We start from the raw sequence: 22,310 nt of genomic DNA on the forward strand, positions 1-22,310 counted from the left end.
AGTCCACTGAATACTCAGATGGCCATGGATAAGTTGTGATTATTGTAGTCCTAAAGTATTCAGAGAATAAGTAACACACGACAATAAATGAGACAAATGTACTCAGATACTGAGAGTGATGTGCAAGAGATAAATATGAATTAAGAATTACTCTTCGTCAGATGTTCAAAACAGACGGAAACTACCTACTTGCACTAAGTTGCACATTCTCAACCCATGATTAGGTGATGCGCATCGATACTACACCGTCTTGGTTACAGCAACGGCACGAAGATGAAGAGCGGAAGAGCAAATACGGCTGTGAGACAAAGTCAGCCAATAGCTTGCTGACAAGGACTGCACAACGACAGGAGCGGTCTCTAGCAGAAGAGAACGTAAGTGCAGCTCCTGCCAGCCGCGGCCGCACTGTACCAGACTGGGACTTGCAGCCCAGCACAATACTAGACCGCCACTATGACTGCAGTAATTAGTGATCCACATCAGTTGCTTACATGGACATTGTACATAGTGAATGACACCGATTTTGCATGTCACCCATCACTTGCGACAAATTTGTAAATCCAAAATTAAGTATAGTAAATCTTCATTCTAATAAAAACTATTAATGTGACTTGCTTGAATTGTTGTATAGCATTCCGAGTGTACTAGACGAGTGGGCAGGACCCCAAACAAACGACGAATAAAAACTTAGACATCAAGCTGCCTCAAGAATACAGGAGTTCCACTGCTGTGGTTATCCTTATAACCGATGAGAAAATAGAGTCTCCTTATAACCACGCCTATAATTTCGCTAAGATTATTGATCCACAATCCTTTTTCAGAAGCATTATAACAGTAATACTTAATATAATATGAGAATATTAATATATCAAGGCAAAGACAGCAAGTGCAAATGGTTCAAATGGCTCTGAGCGCTATGGGACTCAATTGCTGTGGTCATCAGTCCCCTAGAACTTAGAACTACTTAAACCTAACTAACCTAAGGACATCACACACATCCATGCCCGAGGCAGGATTCGAACACGCGACCGGAGCAGCAGCACGGCTCCGGACTGCTGCGCCTAGAACGGCACGGCCACCGCGGCCGGCCAAGACAGCAAGTGTGGCAGAGATGGATTTCGAGAAAAATGGAGGTAACAAAACTAAATTCCTGGGTTCTAAAAAACACGCTGCAAAGATCATACGGATAGTGAAGCCTACATTTGAGAAAATGCAGCTGGCACAAATAGAACAAGACTTCCAGAAGACAAATAGACGACACTTCTACAGAACTTTTAAGGCCAGCCTCACCAAGTACAATGCTTCAAGCCTACACTTCGAAGCTCCACACCCAGTCACATTGATAAAGACAACTGCCTGATATTAGCGAATTACAGTACAGCTCTTGTGAATTATGTACCTCCAAACTCCACATTTCCCTTTACCGAGAATGTGGAAGTAGATAAAATAACAAATTATCAGCTGGATTTGAAAAACTGAAAGACTCCCACATGGCTGGAATTCTGCTCTAATTCATCCTCTTCATAAGAAGGACGACAGAACAGATGTAAATAACTATCACGGCATCTCTCTCATATCAACAACCTATAAGATTCTGTCGAAATCCCTGCAAACTAGGATAGAAGAACCGCTAGACCAACAGCTGGGAGAGTATGAAGGAGTTTTCGGGAAGGGGCGATCATGCATCGAACAGATAATGAACCTTAAATTCATCCTTTCGTACCTGAAGCTCAGGAACTAAAATTTTGTTGCGACCTTCGCGGATATCAAAAGGGCATACGACTGGTTTGATCGTAAAACCCTGATCAGAAAACTAGAAACCTTGACCTAGTCAAGAATACTTTTTTTTACTTAATCTGAAAGTCAGCTATCATCTGGCATCATTCTATGTTTAGCTTTCACCTGTAAGGGTACTATGGCACTCAATCACTTACAACTGGATGGATGCCATGCCACTCGTCTATAAGATGTGTAGCATTTGTCTCACTGGCCACGTAAGTTGTATCGTCAACACCTGATCTGCTGTTAATAACTGACAAGTCCTACTTTAGACATTTACAGGAAAGGAAGAGAGAAAGAATCTTAACATAAAACTGAATCTATTCCATGATAAATTAATATGAATAACTACCAGTTTGTTTCATTATATATAGCACTTCTTAAAATGTTTGAGAAGGTGACGCATTCATGAATATTTTATCACCTGGGAGATAATAATATTCTCAGTAAATCACAGTTTGGATGTCATAAGAGTTGCTCAATTGAGAATGCCATTTAGACGTTCGCTTAGCATAATATAGAAGGAATAAATAACAGAACAGCGCCGGTTGGTATATTCTGTGAACCATCTAATGCATTTGACATTTCTGGCCACTGTAATCTCCAAGATAAAGTAAGTTTTTATGGAACTGATGGAATAGCCAACCAGTTTATTATATCACACCTGAGCAAAGGAATGTAGGAAGTGGGATTTACCAATTCGAATTAAGTATGAATGCGAGATTCTTCTCACTGGGGCTCATAAGATTTAACCTTAAGTCCACTGTTGTCTCTCACGTATGTAATCTACCTTCTGTGTAACGTAAAAAAAGTAGAATTAACTCTTTTTGTGAGTGATCCTACATAGTAGGTTAATCAATGCAGACAATCATACAGGAGGCACTACATCACAAGTGTGTAGATACGTTGACAGTTTGCATCTGATGGGAGGTCTGCTAGGTTAATCATTACAGTTGCAATAACCATAGTGTCTGGATGGCGTAGTGTGAAAGGAGTCTACTTTGGCACAGTTGTATGTGGCACCAGAATAAGATACGAATATTAATAAATTAAAATGAAACTAGTATGTGATAAACAATGAATGTCTCTGATATGGTCGATAATGCTGCTCGCTGACTGTGTGCGACTGCAGAGCCAACGATACTGCTTCAGGTCTGAGACTGTAGTGTTGCAGTAAGAGAGTGCTGGGTGCACAGTTGTGGGTAGCAGTCTATGAGGTAAAAACGATAGAGTAGTCAGTTTTTGTGGTTTGCTGTGTGAAGTTATCTGGCGTTAGACTAACTTAGATATTTCAACATTGTTGAACTTGGAAGTATAAGTCTTCATACAAGCCAGGTAAAGATGTTGAATAACTGTGATTTCTGTATTTGCCAGCATGTTAGTATAGAGGAGTTGGCTGATAATTTGTAATTGTTGAGTTACCCCAGAATGTACTTAAACTGATTTGATGGAAAGGCTAGTTGGGTATTTCACTTTGTAGTATTTCTAAGAATGGTTGACAGCGCTATATTTCATTTGATGATTTGCAGTTATGCTGGAAAGTGAAGTTAGATGATACTTGCTGTTTAAATCTTATGGTTTCTGAATCAGTTTTGAGTAATGTAACCTCAATTGTCAGATGTTTTTGAAATGATAAACTTAAATTGCAATAAAATTTGACAAAAAAAAAAGAAAATCAATGTTAGTAATTCACCACAATCAGTACTCCCTCCCTGTCCAGGATATATGAATTTCAAAGAATTTGGATTTTCATAAACGTTTTCATTTATCAGCCAAAACAATTTCATGTGCATTTCAAAGTATTACAGCCAGCATTGTATATCGTTGAGCCTGTAGCTAGCATATATTTTTTGTGAGAGAGCAGGATATCATGTTCACCCACTGCTGCTTTAGCCGTTAGACAATTTAATTTATTTGTTATGTGCACAGGAACCAAAGTTACCAGTATTGCACAAGTCCATAGGATTCTGTGTATAAGGTGCTAAATGTATTTTGGAGTGACCGTATTTCTTTATTGGTACTGGGAGTTGCATTCACCAATCGGTTTGTATTAAGTTCTACTAACACGTAGCTATATAGAAATTTGATGATCACATACCACAACTATTTATTTCTTTTTTTATAATTTTTTTCGCATTTTTCAGGAACAATGATAATTGCCATTTTTTTACTGATATGTATATTTACATTGCCAGCTTTCATACATGCTTATTCTGATTTACATATGAGTGTTCGTAATAATATGATACAACACGGAATTTTTTACCCATTGCATTTCCATTACTTGTATAAATTCTATTGTTACCTTGTTTTCACGATTCCTTGATTATTCAGTATTTATTAGGTATTGACATGCCAGGTAGGGAGAATCTTGTAGGCCAGCTCTCTTACCATAAGTGTAGGCCTCGTACATTTTTCTGTTTTCATATGCATGTACATGAAAACAACAACTGAAAGACACACCATTTATTTTGACATGTGTCCAGTGGATCACAGCCCTCGGTTAGTCTGACTGCTGCAAACTCTAACGCAGATTTTCTTTTTTATTTAATAAGAATTTGTGTCCTTTTGTATGTAGCCTCTGTATATCTTACGTCCATTTATTCCTGATGCTATTGTGTCTTTACTGATACCATGAAATGTGCGATTTTTTATGCTATGCTACTCGATTTTGCCAATATTGCACACTCTAGGCAAGACAGTATTACTACCGATATTTATGCTATTGTCTGATGAATTATTATAACATTTTTTGGTACGTTAGTCACTCTTTGTACTATATAATGTTGCCAGATTTCATTTACGCCGAGTCTTGTGCTCTGATTTGCTGTATATCTCTTGTAGTTGATGACATCACTAATTTACTTGGTTTCACGTATGTAGATTTCAGAAATCAGTGTACCCTGTAACTCATGTCCATTGCATATGCTCATTCATTTTGTGTATTTTGTAGAACCAATGTACCAAAGTCTCACTATATTCAAATGAGACCTTACGCTCATAAATAGCACATGAAAGTGCAGGAAATTCAGTACATAGACAGCATGATGTAAGCAGCTTATATGAAATATTAAACACCATTGACACTTCTCACCCTGTTGCCTGGGAGACTTTTATAGCCAATTTTCTATTGGTGTACTAGGTAAATTAAGTAGATTGCCTATAAAGATGTAGGATTAAGGATATTTTTCTCTGCATTTTCTGTTAGGTATAAGAGTATTGTTAGACTATTTACGGAGTTGTCATTCCATGTGCTCCACCAAATATTTAGACTATTGTGAAATATGCATGTCTAATGAGTGTTCCTACCCTAAGCTACACTCCAATATTGACGATTATATTGATATATTCATGTTTTTTTTCTATAATCATGTTGTATGATGCTAATGTGTATTTTGTGTATGTTGTTTCCTTTCTAGGATAATCTGCCTTACGTTGTGCCAAATAACTGGAAGCGTTTGTGGGAGACTGTTACAAAAGCTTTACACCTAAAAAACATTTTTTTCACCATTCCTTAAGAGACTGCATATGATACTGCCTTCTTAAGTTAGCATGCACGACTACCTTTTTTCCAGGTTAATAATCACATTTCCAGTTCCACTATTTCTGCAATTCATTCGCCCCTTTGCATATTTGTCTCGTGATTTACTGTGATGTGTTACATTTATCTTGTCAGTAAGCTATATTCTACTTATTTCTCTAGTCTTTTTGCTTGAATATACTGTAGTCACATTTTTATAGATGCTAAGATAAGCTTGTATGTATCTAGAAAGCCCACCTGGATCCTCTCAATGATATTTTCTCTACAATTGTTTTCGTTATTAAGATTTACATGTATTCCAAGAACAAGACCACCAGGAGCTAATCAATTCTTGATTTTACTGTTAGGTTCTCTTAAGTAATCATGTCTCAATATTGTATATGCAAGGCCACTGAGAGACACAGTACAGTGTTATGGACCTGTGATATTCTCTGTCATGTTAGGTTATTCTATGTCGAATTGGCAGCCTGATGTCACACTTACTGACGTTATTTTATTCAGAAATATCTTTTAATTTTGCCTACTCACTCTCATGCAAAGCACTGTTGCTTCATCCAGTCTGTAATTTCATTAGGATACTGAACTTTTTCTGATCAGATAGATTACTTGACAAAGGTAGGAATGGTCATGTTGCACTATCTTACCTTTGCTACTTTTTTGTAGGTTCCCTTATTCAGTCTCCTATCTCTGTTCATGGTATTGGAGTAATTTACTACTGGTATTCGTACTTCAACATAAGTGGCTAAACATGTTATTTAGATTTCAGAAGAGTGTCTACCATAAAGAGCAGTGATGATGCTGGTCATCATGTTACTGATATTATTGTAATAGCCCTCTATGGGTTTTGGTAATCTGCTGCCAGGTAGCTCTTGTATCTCTAAACATAGCCGAAGCAAATAATATGGATATCAGAAGTCTTGGTACACTGAGTGCCATCCACATCAGTCACTACTAAGCTGTTGAACGTGCAGAAAACGAAAAGAATTGGACATTATGATACTCTCACTTCAACATGCTCATAGGCTTCAGCCACGACTCTTCCTTTCCCTTGCCCAGTCCTACACTATTACCTTGACGGTTAGGATTGTATACTGATTCTGCAGTACATGTTTTATTTGTCAGAAACCTTGTTTATGAGACAGTTTAATAACATTATAACCAGGTCATGATTTGTACTAGTGCACCTGAGCATTATCAACTCTTTCAGGTTTAATTATCTTACATAGTTAGATAAATTTACTATACCTTTGTTGTACAAGGTTCTTCCACATGTGTGCAAAAATTGTTAAACCCCCTCTGGACGGTTGTGAAAGGAGTCAACTGGGGCACACTTGTATGTGGCACCAGAATAAGATTAAAATGAAACTAGTACACTATAAACAATGAATGTCTTTGATAGGCTCGATAATGCGGATCGCTGACTGTGCGCGACCATAGAGCCAAAGATCCTGCTTCTGGTTTGAGACTGTAGTGTTGGAGTAAGAGAGTGCTGGGTGTGCAGTTGTAGGTATCTATCCGTGAGGGAAAAACGATGGAGTAGGCAGTTGGTCTACCATGTGAAGTCATCTAGCGTTAGATTAATTTAGGTACGTCAACATTATTAAACTTGGAAGCAGATGTCTTCATGAAATAAATATGTTAAATAAATAGTGATTTCTGCTTTTGCCAGCACGTTAGTATAGACGAGCTGGCTGGTAATTTGTATAATTGTTGAGTAATCCCAGAATGTATGTGAACCGTTTTGATAAAATGGCTAGTCAGGTATTTCAGTTTGTAATGTTTCTAAGATTTGTTAACAGAGATTTGGTGATTTGTATTTATGCTGGATTAGTGAAATTAGATAATACTTCCTGTTATATCTCATTGTTTGTGAATCAATTGTAATTAAACTAACTTCAGTTGTCAGATGTTTTTGAAAAGGCAAACATAGCTAGCAAAATAATTTTGCCAAGAAAAAAGAAAAATCAGTGTTAGTAATTCACCACAATCAGTACAGCCTCCCTGTCCTTGTCATATCCAACGAAGTTGGATATTCATAAATGTTTTATCAGCCAAAACAATATCATGTGCATTTTAAAGTATTATTATTATCAATATTGAACAGGGCTATACGATTCAGCGATTAAGGTGCTGAATATATCTTACTGTGACTGTATTTCTTTATCAGTATTGGGAGTTGCATTGCCCAATCGATTCGCATTAACTTTTGCTATATACAGTGTAAGTAAACCACGAAAATTCGAGTTTTGTGTCCATTCCATAGTTCAGGCATTCAATCAACCTAATTCTAAAGACATTTTATTCATTATAAAAGAAATTTAAAAGAGGTCAGAGCATTACAAAGTGAGTGGGAGGCCAAAGTTCGAATCCCAGTCCCGCAAAAATTTTCAACTTTCCCCATAGATTTAAATCAGCGCATATTAGCAGCTAATGGCATTAATACCTTTGTGCCTTAAATCAGTTAAGATACGACTGAGAATAGATATTGCCATGCATCTATTTAACTTTCGAAGAATCATCCAATGTACACTGAAAGCGTAATTAAAAGGAAGAATGTTCTAGGTTCTGGAGAGATTAAAACACAATAGCAAACTTTTTTCAAATTGTTATTGTATCAGATGCATAATTAATACAAAAATTAGCGTATAGAATAATGTAAGGATCGATGGATCAATGTTTTGTACATACGATGTTCAACGAGGAAATTTAAAATACACATCATTTCTATTTTCTCTTACATAAACAAGTGAAATTAAATTACTGAAATCTGAACGCTATCACTGCCCAACAGAGCGAGTTTACATAAGGCGAACTGAAATTCGCGCGCCGGACGAAGTGGTCGTGCGGTTCTATGCGCTGCAGTCTGGAATCGCGAGACCGCTACGGTCGCAGGTTCGAATCCTGCCTCGGGCATGGATGTGTGTGATGTCCTTAGGTTAGTTAGGTTTAACTCGTTCTACGTTCTAGGGGACCAATGACCTCAGAAGTTGAGTCCCATAGTGCTCAGAGCCATTTTTTTTTAAATTCACGCGCTGTACCACCACAGAATTACTCCTTGCATGCCAACAGTACGAAAGTATTTGTAATCTAATTCCCACTCGTTCTTTCAGTTCACGTCTAACAAATGCAATCTGATAACATTTTGATCACATTAAGTTCACTGTATATTTATTCGACGTAGTGCAAGGTATAATGTTTTACGTTGGAACACTCGAGTTCGATTCATTGTAAAGCCTAAGTCCTTTTTAATTGCGTAATTTTGACCTGGTAAATAATGCACAATATGGTACACTACTTCATGAGCGATACATGAGGGTGAGTGCCAGTTTAGGAAGAGCTGTCCACCATGGATGCACTCTGGAATACAGGAAAGCTTCTACTGTGTCGGAAAACTAGGATCTTAGTGCGAAACAACTGTTCGCTGCTCTTCAAGGGCCTCCAGATACCACATTCGTGACTTGCCCCCATATTTCGTGATGGTTAAAAAATGGCAGCGCGCGTGCGTATTCTATTCGGCACAGACATTTGAAAAGTGGCTTAATTTGAATCGAACTGCCTCTGTCCTGAATGGCAGGATGGGATGGCACATAGGCACTGCAAAGTTACGCAGGTAGAGCGCCAGTAAAACTTGTTTGTGATTTTTGGAAATAAAAATATTTAAATCAGTCCCTAAGAGATACTTCCAACAGGTGGTGGTAATTTCCTGTGGGACCTAACTGCTGAGGTCATCGTTCCCAAATTTTACAAACTACTTAATCTTAAACTAACACGCTCCCATGGAAACAGAATACTGGAGTAGTTAAGGGTAGCAAATATACTTTCAGTTCTCAAAAAAAGGAGGTAGATTCGGCAGAAAAAATTACAGAGGACTAAGTGTCTCGATCACAGGATATCAAATATTCTAAGATACTTAATGCTAGGTTGCATCTCATACAACAGGTCAGTTTATGTAAAATTCGGACTCGGTTTAGGAAATCAATATCTTTCTCAGATAATATACACACAATAAACAGAATATTTGAAAAGCGGAAAGTATACAGCCTTCCGATATACATCTCGGTGGCTGATTTTTAAAAGACGTCTGACAGGGTAGATTGAAATATATTGTGGTAAATTCTGCAATGACATGGATACTCTAAACCTCTTGTATTAGCAGTAAAGGTCGTGCGGGTATTAATTATCAATCAAAGAGTAAGACAACGTTACAGCTTTGTCTGACTCCATTTACAATCTATGTAGAGGACACACACGTATGTGGCAGAGTATATTCCAACACAAGGTAATAACCTAGGACATGGCGAATTTATTAGTAATTGCTATTTGCTCTGACCTAATGATTATAGATAAAACAGAGGATGCATTTCTAAGAGTATTACATAAATTTTACCTGTGTTCAACTGAATATTACCTAAATAATCCTTAAGCAAGACAATAGTGATGGCTTCCAAAGGAAGAAGCCTCCTAAAAGCAAAAATAGTGATAGATAACGAAACAATTAAAAAAGTCTCTAACTTAAGCTATCTTGGAAATAATACATTATTTGATGCCAACAGACATAGATTTTAAATTATATAAGTTTCACTGTTAATGCTAAAGAAGCTTCAGAACTATTTTATACTACAGAAAGTCATATGAATCGATGGAATTCATTGTGAATGAAGACTCTGCAATCGGCTTTAGCTGTTAATGTACTCTTTTATTGGGAACCTGACCGTCTTGTAGGTCCTTCCTCAGGTGACACGACGAGTAGTCTTCAAACAATCGGGAAGCTACGATGTCCCGTAGTTTGATTATAAATCATACATGTTAATTCACTACAGGGTGTTGTCAGTAGTAGAATCGGCAACCAACACCCGTAGGTGAATGTCAGACTGGGCACATGGGATGATAAGACCATTATGCAAATGTGAAAACGGCGACTTTTTCCTACGTCACTGATACTACCTGTTAATTTATGCTTGTGTACTACGAGCTCGTAGCATTGGCCTAACAAACAGTCGACGTATTCGAATTTGCTTAATGGTCTTATCACCACATGTGTCCAGTTTGACTTTCACCTGCTGCTCAGTAATTATACTAGTGAACAAAATCATAATGTTCCTACAACTGCAACGGTACGAAACCGGTAGTGTTCCCATTGCAGGACTACAAAACTACTGAAAAGGCTTGAATCGTCTTCATTCACTGAGAATCCCTTCAATTCATAAGACGTTTTTTGAGTAAGAAGAGGTTCCTAGTTCTTAAATATTTACAGTGTACATTTTTAGCGTTGGCTGCCATATATACAAAATACTACAAATAAGTAAAATATGACGAGGCACCATTTTTTAATAAAAATATTAAAAGCCAAAACCCGAAATAAACACAACGCTCAAATTCTATTATGTAAAGGCTGTCCCTACGCTGCTTTGCGGAAGTTGGTCATGCATAATGAGAGATAGACAGAGAGAGAGAGAGAGATTAAGGCGACATACAAATAACGGAAATGTGATTTCTAAGGTCTGTATAGCAATGTTCCAAATGAGATAGAATGGAAATGAAGAGATTAGGGAAGAGTTGCAAATATATACCGTGCATGATAAAATACAACTACATAAAAAAGTGGAAAGACCATTTAGAGCGCATGTGTGAAGAGAAACTACCAAAAGTAGCAAACGGAAGCTGAAATGTGAAAAGACGAACGATAAGATGACCCTCATTGCTATGAAACTAGTACAGATTATGAAGGCCATATCTTTATTGGCAAGAAGAAGAAGAAGATGGAGATGAAGAAGAGGAGAGGGAGGAAGTGGTGCCATAAGAGTGCCAGATAGTCCCTCCGCAGGCAGGGTGCGAACATAGGGACCAATAGGCTGTGGAAGGACTGTGTTGCAATTAACTGCCTGTTGTATTTTACTTTCTAGTTTTAAGGGCTTCTGCACTCTTCAACAGTTGTTCTGTATTAGCAATCTCCAGCTTCCAAGACGATGGCAGTCTTGTTTTTTTCAGATCTCTCTACCTTATCATTCGAATTAGTCTCTTCATGTATATCATGGCTACCCACCGTTTCTCCTTTCTGGTGGCGACCATTCCAGGATTGCTTATAGCCACTGTCCTTGCTCCATTCACTGTGCGTAATGTTGTTCAGAGAATGTTTGCCAGCGTTGTCAAAGAAATATCAAGAAAACCTTATTTAGAAATTAAGGTGGAATAATCTTGTCCGGACTGTATGGTTATTTTCCGCGTCTCCAGTGAGTCGTTTTGAGCCGAGAGTCATGCTGGAGCCGCCAGAGAGCGGACGCCTAGGGAACAAGACTGACAATAGCGCCAAGGTGATCGAGCTAGTCGCCAGCACTGACTATGGGAGGCCATTCAGCAAGTGGAACAAGGAGCATCTGCAGGAGTCCAGCGCCGTCGTCGCAGTGGAAGCAGTGGATAGGTCTGTGACACACCATCAGCTGCTAGATTTGCGCCACGACTGAAGTGTCCGTAAGGGAGGATTTTACCTGAGCATGCTGCGATGTTTTCAGTCGCTATATGGAAACGAACAAGCAAGTTCTGAGAAGGACTGCGTGGAGGACTTCAAGAATTTGGTGTACTGCAGTTCTGTCCGCCGGATGTCAATACAGTCTGCATGGTGCATGGCGTCCGTGTGGACACAGTTGTGGGGTTTGATGTCTTTACCGGGGAGATGGCCAGCATTCTCGCTACAGGCGGAGAAAGGAGCTTCTGTATATGTGCATATTTAGCAGCACTGTCTGACTACTTTGCCAGGAGCTGGTGATTATATGTTCGATCGTTTACTGTGAGTTGTACGGTAGGTGCCTTGGGGACATTTGCTAATGACATCTTTTTGCACAGTTGCATAGTAGCCACGTGGCAAGTAGTGGTTGTTTACTGACGGCACGCAGCAATGCATATGTATGCTGTGAGCGAGAGCAGCTTTTCTTGTTAACTAAATGGTGTCAGGGTGATTAATTGTAGTAATGCGTGTTGTGTGATGTCCTTGGGTTAGTTAGGTTTAAGTAGTTCTACGTTCTAGGGCACTGATGACCATAGATGTTAAGTCCCATAGTGGTCAGAGCCGTTTGTAGTAATGCTAAAGTGTTTTGTTTAAACTGTGCTGTTAGTATTACTGCTAAAAATTCATGTTCTGTATTTTGAAAACTGGAAAGCCATTTGGCTTAACGCTTTTTATTTAATTTAAAAATATTACACTGCACTAAAATTATAATGAGAAATCAAAATATTAGAATAATGGCTTATGAAATTAAACTAGACTGCATTGACACTATGCACATAAATCTAACTAACTTCGTATCTCAACCGCATTTAATACATTGCACGTCTTTTCCTTCGCTTTCTGAGAGAGTGTAGTTACAGGGTGGACACTTTATTTAGGACGGGCAAGGCAGCGTCAAACATAATGCAAAGGTGAGCTCAGCAGCCAGCAGTGAATCTGGCACTCACACAGGGCACTTAGCTTAAGGTACTGTCTGGGTGAAAGTTCCATCCCCGGGCAGGCCCTAGAGGAATGGTGTTACTGTTCTTTACAACTTCTCTAGAGCCAACGGACCGAGCAGTGCCGAGGCAATAACTTCTATCAGCAGGAGACCAGCACTCTATCATGTTGTGAAGTTTCCCTTCAGCAGATAACAATGTAGCGCTTTCCTAAAAGAAAAACATATCAACCCAAAATTAGTGCTATCCCTCAAGGGCAGTTTTCTACTCTCTTACGACCTCTGCTGTGAGGCTAGCTGCCTGGCGCGAAAACGCGTGATTGGTAAAAATGCTTGTCATGTCAGGAAGACGGATCATACGGAGATGTCTTTTGGAAACGAGGGTGGATTAAAATTCGTGCAATTTTAAGATGGTGAGTTTTTCTGGTGAATCTTGATTGGCGACAACGGTACAGTAGGCTGTATTATTCGACGACAAAACAGACAATTCACATGCAGACCGAGAACAGTGCACATTTAGGTGTTCGACGCAGATCTTGGAGTGTAAAGGATCAATGTGAGCTGCTATCTCCAGTTGAGCAGCCAGTGGGAAGTTCAGAGCCCTTTCAGGCGGAAGCATGATACTGTACCCCACAAGATGCCTCTTGCTTATACACTCCTGGAAATGGAAAAAAGAACACATTGACACCGGTGTGTCAGACCCACCATACTTGCTCCGGACACTGCGAGAGAGCTGTACAAGCAATGATCACACGCACGGCACAGCGGACACACCAGGAACCGCGGTGTTGGCTGTCGAATGGCGCTAGCTGCGCAGCATTTGTGCACCGCCGCCGTCAGTGTCAGCCAGTTTGCCGTGGCATACGGAGCTCCAGCGCAGTCTTTAACACTGGTAGCATGCCGCGACAGCGTGGACGTGAACCGTATGTGCAGTTGACGGACTTTGAGCGAGGGCGTATAGTGGGCATGCGGGAGGCCGGGTGGACGTACCGCCGAACGGCTCAACACGTGGGGCGTGAGGTCTCCACAGTACATCGATGTTGTCGCCAGTGGTCGGCGGAAGGTGCACGTGCCCGTCGACCTGGGACCGGACCGCAGCGACGCACGGATGCACGCCAAGACCGTAGGATCCTACGCAGTGCCGTAGGGGACCGCACCGCCACTTCCCAGCAAATTAGGGACACTGTTGCTCCTGGGGTATCGGCGAGGACCATTCGCAACCGTCTCCATGAAGCTGGGCTACGGTCCCGCACACCGTTAGGCCGTCTTCCGCTCACGCCCCAACATCGTGCAGCCCGCCTCCAGTGGTGTCGCGACAGGCGTGAATGGAGGGACGAATGGAGACGTGTCGTCTTCAGCGATGAGAGTCGCTTCTGCCTTGGTGCCAATGATGGTCGTATGCGTGTTTGGTGCTGTGCAGGTGAGCGCCACAATCAGGACTGCATACGACCGAGGCACACAGGGCCACCACCCGGCATCATGGTGTGGGGAGCGATCTCCTACACTGGGCGTACATCACTGGTGATCGTCGAGGGGACACTGAATAGTGCACGGTACATCCAAACCGTCATCGAACCCATCGTTCTACCATTCCTAGACCGGCAAGGGAACTTGCTGTTCCAACAGGACAATGCACGTCCGCATGTATCCCGTGCCACCCAACGTGCTCTAGAAGGTGTAAGTCAACTACCCTGGCCAGCAAGATCTCCGGATCTGTCCCCCATTGAGCATGTTTGGGACTAGATGAAGCGTCGTCTCACGCGGTCTGCACGTCCAGCACGAACGCTGGTCCAACTGAGGCGCCAGGTGGAAATGGCATGGCAAGCCGTTCCACAGGACTACATCCAGCATCTCTACGATCGTCTCCATGGGAGAATAGCAGCCTGCATTGCTGCGAAAGGTGGATATACACTGTACTAGTGCCGACATTGTGCATGCTCTGTAGCCTGTGTCTATGTGCGTGTGGTTCTGTCAGTGTGATCATGTGATGTATCTGACCCCAGGAATGTGTCAATAAAGTTTCCCCTTCCTGGGACAATGAATTCACGGTGTTCTTATTTCAATTTCCAGGAGTGTAATTCACAATGTGCATTATTAATAACACCAGCACCTTACGACAACCGTTGTTCAAATTTTGGTCATATTATCTTCATTATCTGTCTTAACTCCAGCAGTGGTTTCATAGATACATACGTTTCTCAGTCCAATGATCACGGCACCTAAAGGGCACGTTCTCACAATGTTCAACTAACTCTGAGAACCAACTGTTTCATTTGGCGAAATCCATGCAGTCTAGCTTTGTAATGTTAAGCTAGATTATTAGTTAGTCATATGTGTTTCATGTTTGCATTTTAACTTAATTAATTAATGTGTTCATTTTAAATTAGTTTCAGTTAACATTTTCATTTAATCTCATTTTCAACATTTGAAGTTCTTCACTTCAGAATACACACTTAGGGCTCTAATTCTTAACATTAATTAATGCATTTGTACTCTGATCGAGTCTTAAAGTTGTTTCTGGCCCTTATTTTTTTGTTTTTTTGTTTTTGAGTGGCCTGCATGCCCTATTTGAGTAATGAACTTTTCATATCATTATGTAGGAATTAATTAAGATATATGAGCAAACAGTTTGCTAGAGTGTTACATGTAACTTGTTCTGATAGCTGTATGGTGATGGTGGCAGTAGGAGACCGGTACACGATTGTGTGGCATGGTCCCAGTGAAGATAATCTGACATCTTCAGTTGAAGCAGGAGCCAGTCTTCTATATTTGACAGTCTAATATCCTTTTAGAACCCTTTATTGCCTAAATGGCACGTTTTATTACGTAGGTAACCAGTTTCGGGCACTTCAATAGACATCACGAGATCCACAATTTCCGAGCTTGCTGCACATTAGACCTTCAATCTCTCAGCCTCGGAGTTTACAGTCAGTATAATTTCTTAAAGGACATCATATTTGCCGTTGAATGTAGAAATTATTTATTTCACAAATGCAGTTTCGGCCTTCGGGCCGTTTTCAGGTGGTTCCACAAAAGCTAAACGAGTTAAAAAATGAAGCACAGGGTGTATGTATAGAACTGCATAAACATATCATATAGCAGTAATAGATTACAAAAATGATAAAAATAGTCCACCATTTCCGTTTTGCTTCAGCACATGTCAGACGTTAGAATCCTTCCGACATTTATACATGTCATCGTCGACAATAGCCCTTTCCGCTAAAGTAATACCTCAGACGAGTGTGAAGCTCTGTGACTCGTGAAATGATGCGAAATATGTGAAATGTTATGCTTCACATGAACTGCGACACTGTTAATATGTGAACTCTGGCTGTTAGCGCGTAAGTAGTTTCACAAGTCGCAATGGCTCTGCACTAATCAGAGATAGTACGTTCCAGCTGTAACAGCTGTAGGCTTCATGTCATATCAGCTTTTTACCTCTGTTGAACACAATATAGCTCTCTAGGTATTGATATGTTCGTAAGCTAGAAGACAGGATAAGAAATTTTATTTATAGCACAGTAGCGTAAAAATATATACGTTATCCGTTGAACAGGGCTCAACTGACTTGGCACTCACACAGAACAAGGAAAAAGCAATACAGCATATTAAGTGGTTTACGCGTACATTTCAGCTGATGAAAAAATACACAAGGCGCAAAATGCGTAAGAATGATACAGCCTATAGTGTAGCACGAGTTTGGACAATGCAACACAAGACGCTACCTCGCAAATACAGTACATGTCTTCATACAGGCCCTAACATGGAGAACGTACATATGTAAAAACATATATACAAACAATTATAAACGCCAGAATGCTTAAATGCTTCCAATGAAAGTTTAAAATCGTGGTTATACGATAATATGATGCACTGTTAAAATAGATTAGGTATGACAAGACACAGTCTGAGGATAAAATGAAATGTAGAGGAAGAAAGTAATTTACAGTGATGAAATGTATGGCAGTAAAATTTATTCTTCCTCGTTATCATGTACAAAACTTGCAGTACACTAGAAAAAAATCGGGAGCACAGATGAAACTTGTTACAGAGCATTTGCAGGGATTTGATAAAACACGTAACTTAAGAGACTCTAAGATAAATAAAATAAGAAGCGGTAGTGCATGTGATTCTTCAGTGTTAGCAAATGAAAACGTCGTATGCAGCATGAAATCAGGGTGCACACATTTCTGTACAAAGTGTTACGGCAGTAATCCCAAATCTGACGGAAAAGATGATGCGTCCATTTGTCATTTGCAGATAAGATAGATAGTACATTACCTTGGTAACATCTATTTCTTAAATCAATTTGGTCATTAAGTAAGATATCTAGTGGCATCTTTGTTTCGTCATTGTCGCTAAACCAAAAAAGAAAAAAAAAATCGCACAGGTATTTACACAGACAGGTTAAATCAGGTAATAATAACAAACACCACACTATTAAAACCAAGCAATTTGTGAGATCAGGCGTATAAAGAATAAAATGTGGCACACGCACAAAGTGTTACATTGGACAAACTAGGCGGGTGTTCAGCGACATGTTTAAGAAACACATTAGGCAGAAAAGGAGTAGTATCTGTAGATTGAGTAAACATTTAAGTGAGTATAAACATATAGTGAGCAACCTATATTCAGCCCTTACAGTACTGAAACACACTGGCTAAAAGTAGAAGTATGAACATTCTCTAAGCAATACAAATTTACAACTATATTGAAAATAATACTCCTAACTTAGTTAATTATGAAGCTGATTTGAGACACAGAAGATTTTTTAGATGATTTCCAGAGTATTTTATGTGAAAATGACTGAATGCGTCATGGCAAATGTGCAAAAAAAGTGTAGAGTCCCATGAGTAAGATAAACCTGCACTTTCTGAGATAACAGCCATAAGCATATGACACACCTTCCTACATGACATGGGAATCTGTTGAAGGTGCCACGCTGACGAAAACACCAAATTAATTGCCACAGTAGTTAGTTCGCTTGTTTTCGTCAGCGGAAGAACTTCAACTGGTTCCCATGTCATGCTTGATAGCGTGTTATATCTCTTATGGTTATTACCTGAGAGAGTGTAAGATTATCATACGGATGGTAGCCAGTGCTTTTTTTCCCCTTGTGAGAGTGGTCAGTACCCTATACAATAACTAACATGTTGCAAGTTCAGAGATTATAGATCTAAAGACGATCACTGAACTGGATGAAAGTCTTTATATTGGTAGCAGAACCTGCGATCCAGGCAATAAAGTGTTCTAAAAGTAATCTAGACTCATGCTCCTCGGTAAGTCCCACAGTTGTTGTCCCATCTTGTATTTTACTGCTGAAGTTGTCTGCAAATCTGTTATTGGATATATCAGAAAGCCAAGCATTGTAAGGTGGTAAGTTGTCCGGTTGCGTATCTTAGGGCAAAGGTCGAATTTCTATTCCTTAATATTTTACAAGTCATTTTGTTGTACTGACTGCGTGGAGCCCCGTTTAAAGAAATTTTCTGGTTACAGGAATATTTTGCTTTAGTTGATTTCCATTCCACTGATAATAAATATAATAACTGCTAAATAAAAACCATATCAGCACACTCCGCCAAACCTGCACGCCACTCCACCCAAAAACTGCCCTACTACTTATACAAAATGGCTCTGAGCACTATGGGACTTAACATCTGTGATCATCAGTCCCCTAGAACTTAGAACTACTTAAACCTAACTAACCTAAGGACATCACACACATCCATGCCAGAGGCAGGATTCGAACCTGCGACCGTAGCAGTCGCGCGGTTCCAGACTACAGCGCCTAGAACCGTTAGACCACCGCGGCCGGCTACTTTTACAGTATGTGTTGATAGTAACAATGTGGCTGTTCGATTTCACCCTGGTGGGATTCATACCGTAAATAACCAGAATATTGTAAGTAACGTAGAACTCATTGGTAAACATAAATTCTGAATCCATAATGATAACTAAAATGTACGCATGATTTCCATTAATACAATTATTCTTACATTGAAGAGGTAAATACCCTTGTGTGTCTCATGCGCTGTTACAAGTAACCTCTTGGAAGGAATTTTCAATGAGCAAATCATACTATACTTCATGAGGAACACTTACCCAATGGAGATCAAAAGAAGCGATTTTATCCTCTCCACAAGATGTCACAGCACAAAATTGTATGTAGTCGACCTGTGTGTGGCTGACGAGATGACAGCTACTGGCCAACTGGCTAACGCCATGCCCAGTATGGGTTATGTGAGACGGTTGCGTGAGTCGTACCACATGGGCATGACGTCAGTTATGCTCAGAAGCAGCTAGAATTCTTGCAGCGGTAGCTGGTTCCTCAATGAGCAGCAGCTTCCCAGCGGGTGATGATGTGTGGTGCAGCATACCTGCATCAGCAGTGAAAGGCAGCTGCTATGCCTTAAACTCGGGTGGCATCTCCTTTGTGCAGGAGTCCTACTGGCTGATGGAGTGAGCCTGGGATACTCCTGAAACATTATGGTACCATGCCCAGAAGGTGGGCTTCGTGCAGCTAGCAGATGGAGCGACGCAGGCCCGTACTCATGGCCGTTACTGGTGGCTCCAAGTTGCCCCATGCGTGAGGCGCAACCTCCACTTCCTAGCAGTACTGCTGGCTGCAAATAAATCTGTTGTATAACTACAGCTTTTTATACTGGATAGCAGCACACCTGTTATACCAATGCACCGTTCCCACTCACAATCTTGAGTACATCACCGTAGCCCTTGACTGCAAGAAACTTATCTGATGGCAGGTTCTACAGAGCCAAGCCTGTCCCATATCGCAATGAATAAACACTCCTGTTACCTTAATAGGAACGTCCACACTTCCTTCTACGCAGCTATCTGTCACTGCTGACCTACATTACCACCTGTAGATTCGCCAGCAAAATACTCAAGGCACTACACTATCCAAGCGCTCGGTTTCCCGCTTAGAACTAGTCTTCACCAGAGATTCCCAACTCAAGTGTACGTTTCCTCTCATTTTCTGAAACCAGCTTCCAAATCTAGAGTGTTTACTTTAAGGAAAAGTGAAACACTTGCAGCTGTCGTTTTAGTGTTACTATATTGCAACCAGCTTCTGTGACTCAACACACCATCTTCAAACCTTAATATAGTGTACTGAGTCTCCGAAACTGGCTGCAATATAATAAAATTAAATCAAAACGTCAGTTTCAGTTATTTCATTTTATTGTGTAAATGTAGGGCCGATATATCGTAGACCATCAGTCACACGGATGAGAATACAAAATAAGATATTTGGTGGCTTAAATAGCACGATTCAGACACCACGTTCAACCTTCTAAGCATACTAACTACACTTACTCCTACTCTACTAAGCTTTTTATTCACTCCTCCACTTATTAGTCTATTAGCTCCACTGAAACACACATCACTTTTGTCTTTATTCTTTGCCCTGCTTCTCATGTGCCCTTCACAACTTTCTCTCCATGCTTTCCCATCTTGTTGCGGTACATTATATCCTCCGAAGTTCTAGGGAATACGTTTCTTATCACCATTCACACCTCAGTCTACTGCATACACTCGCCCTCGTACTTCAGGGATTCAGTCTTCTGGAGTCTGTACTGCCGGTGGCTCAGGTTCATGAGCGGCTCTCTGCCTTAGATAGATGAAAGCTAAACACTTCAGAGCTAGACCCGCTGCGGAGCTAGGATTGTGACACGGTCGCTAGCTGTGTCATTTTCCTATACTGCTGCAGATGCAGTATCAAGTGCCGCGCTGTAATCCATCCCACTTGAACAGACGTGAGTTATTCCAGGGATTGGATCAGGTCTGGTTGCAGTTTGCTATCGAGGAAATACCTCTGGTTGAACGTCCGGTTGGTATTATTGTCCCAGTGTTACATTTAACGTGGCAGTCGCAATAATCGTGGCAGATAATGAAATGTTCGTCCTGTTATGTCACAAGCTCTCCCGTTAATGAACACCAGAGTATAAAACATTCTGAGATGTCTATCCGCATCAGTTCTGGGCAAAACCTCGAACTTTCGACGATTACCTCCGTCGTCTTCGTCATGAGCAACTGACTCTCAAGACTGTTTCTGTGGTGGCCTCATATATCCCATAGACGCTTATCATTGGTCTGTATTTACGTAATTCTGTCGTAGCTGATGTCAGTGTCGCAAAATCATTGTGACAAATAATTCAGCCTCATCTCTGCATCTAGAGCTCGCTTCATACAAAGTCAAGATTACATTTTCTGTTACGGTTGAAGTTCTTCTCGCACATTCTTTTCGCTAGAGCCTCTTTAATAACAGATTCCCAGTACGTAGGAGCCTGTAAGATTAAGGGCAGATGACGTGCACCTCATCTCAGAACAAAATTTTGTTTGTTTGTGAGGCTGTGCTTAGAGCCTGCACGTTTCTTAATATGTCACTGATGTTACGGTCAGTGGTAGGAAACGGTACGAATGGACTGATCGCACCCACAATGAATGTTATTAATCACAGGTATCCTGAGACGGAGACCTTAATATGCCGTAGTATTCCCTTTATCTTCTTAGAAGGTCGTAAATAAATATTATGCCTCATGAGCTGTGGCGAGCTGAAGCCAGTCTTATTTTGTTCATGTATCCTTGAGATCGATTGTGGTTGAGGTAATTTATCTTTGCTTAGCCTTCAACGGGAATCCTGGAGATGTCGTGTCATTCGCGGAGGCAGACGAGTGTCAACAGCTGCAGAAAGAGTGTGAAGACCGTTACATGTTGTGGTGCGAAAATGGTTGAGCGTTCTGCCGACATGGGCAGCTTGGAACTAAATGTGAAGGGAAGCTGTGGAACCTACTCCCCAGTATTGTGCACCTGCTTTGGAGTAAGTCGTCGTAATTGTTTGTTCACCGACGCACTCAGCGATTTTAAACTTAATTATTATCATGGGAGACTTTCTTGACTTAAAATGAAACTTCCTGGCAGATTAAAACTGTGTGCCCGACCGAGACTCGAACTAGGGACCTTTGCCTTTCACGGGCAAGTGATCTACCAAGTTGACCTAGTTAAATGGTGGTCGTTATTTGAAAATGTGCTCAGAATTATTTTTGTGTCTATTGCAATCAAATGATTTTATGTTGCTGTCTTTAAAGTCTGCACTCTATTAATAGAGTTGTCCTTGTGTAAGTGAGTCAAAGGTTCTGCCCGTGTTTTTATGTTTCAGAGTTATTGGAATGTCTTTGTGATTCAGGTGAAACTTTTAATTGTGCCAGTGCCTAGGCGGGGAGTGAAATGTCGTCCGAGGTCTATGCCTGGCAGTGTTTAAGAACCTGGCCACTACCGGAGTTAATCACATATCCTCTTCCAAAACTTAGTATTTATCTTCCTTCCGTCAAGGCGGGTTAAGCTGGCAGATATATATTTTGTTTGTAGCCTGTTCGTATGTGAACTTGCTTTCTTAAGTATTACGGACTGGCAACTGGCTGAACCTTTAACTGCATAGCATCCGCTGAGATCCTTGAGCAGCATTTTCTAGTAATTTTTTTTATTAACACGTATGAGTACGTAAACATTTATTTCTTTTAGATCAGTATCTCTGC

Source organism: Schistocerca piceifrons, chromosome 7 (assembly GCF_021461385.2).
Source record: "Schistocerca piceifrons isolate TAMUIC-IGC-003096 chromosome 7, iqSchPice1.1, whole genome shotgun sequence".
NCBI lineage: Eukaryota > Metazoa > Arthropoda > Insecta > Orthoptera > Acrididae > Schistocerca > Schistocerca piceifrons.